Consider the following 494-nt stretch of genomic DNA (forward strand, 5'->3'; position numbering starts at 1 on the left):
CTCATACACCCATTCTCTCTTCTTCTCATTTCGAATACACCTGAGCAACTACACAAGCCCTGGAGTGCCAAACATGCGCGGTAGGACGGTGCCATTTCGAATCCCATGGCATCTGTGCAGATACCTTGAGAATCTATAAATAAGAAATTGTTCAGTACAGGAAGTAAAAATAAATCTAAAAGTCACTCGTTATAAATGTGTAAATGTAAATACATCCATAGGTATGCACGCATTCACGGCTGTGTATGTGCGTGATAGGCTTACATGTATGTATGTGCATGCTTGGACACAACCGCAACTTTTGAGAAACAAAATGACAAGGAAAAAAAAACAAGACAAGCAAGAACAGAACAAGGAAAAAATAAGACGGGAAATCAGCTCTGTTAACTTAATCTCGTTACAGCTCTCGGGCTTGCCAACAAAGACATTCTCGAGAGACGTAAGTTGGATATCAGGATCAGCATGGCACTGGCACTCCCGCGTGGCACTCTCGC

This window comes from Penaeus monodon, chromosome 29, assembly GCF_015228065.2.
Source record: "Penaeus monodon isolate SGIC_2016 chromosome 29, NSTDA_Pmon_1, whole genome shotgun sequence".
NCBI classification, from domain to species: Eukaryota; Metazoa; Arthropoda; class Malacostraca; order Decapoda; family Penaeidae; genus Penaeus; species Penaeus monodon.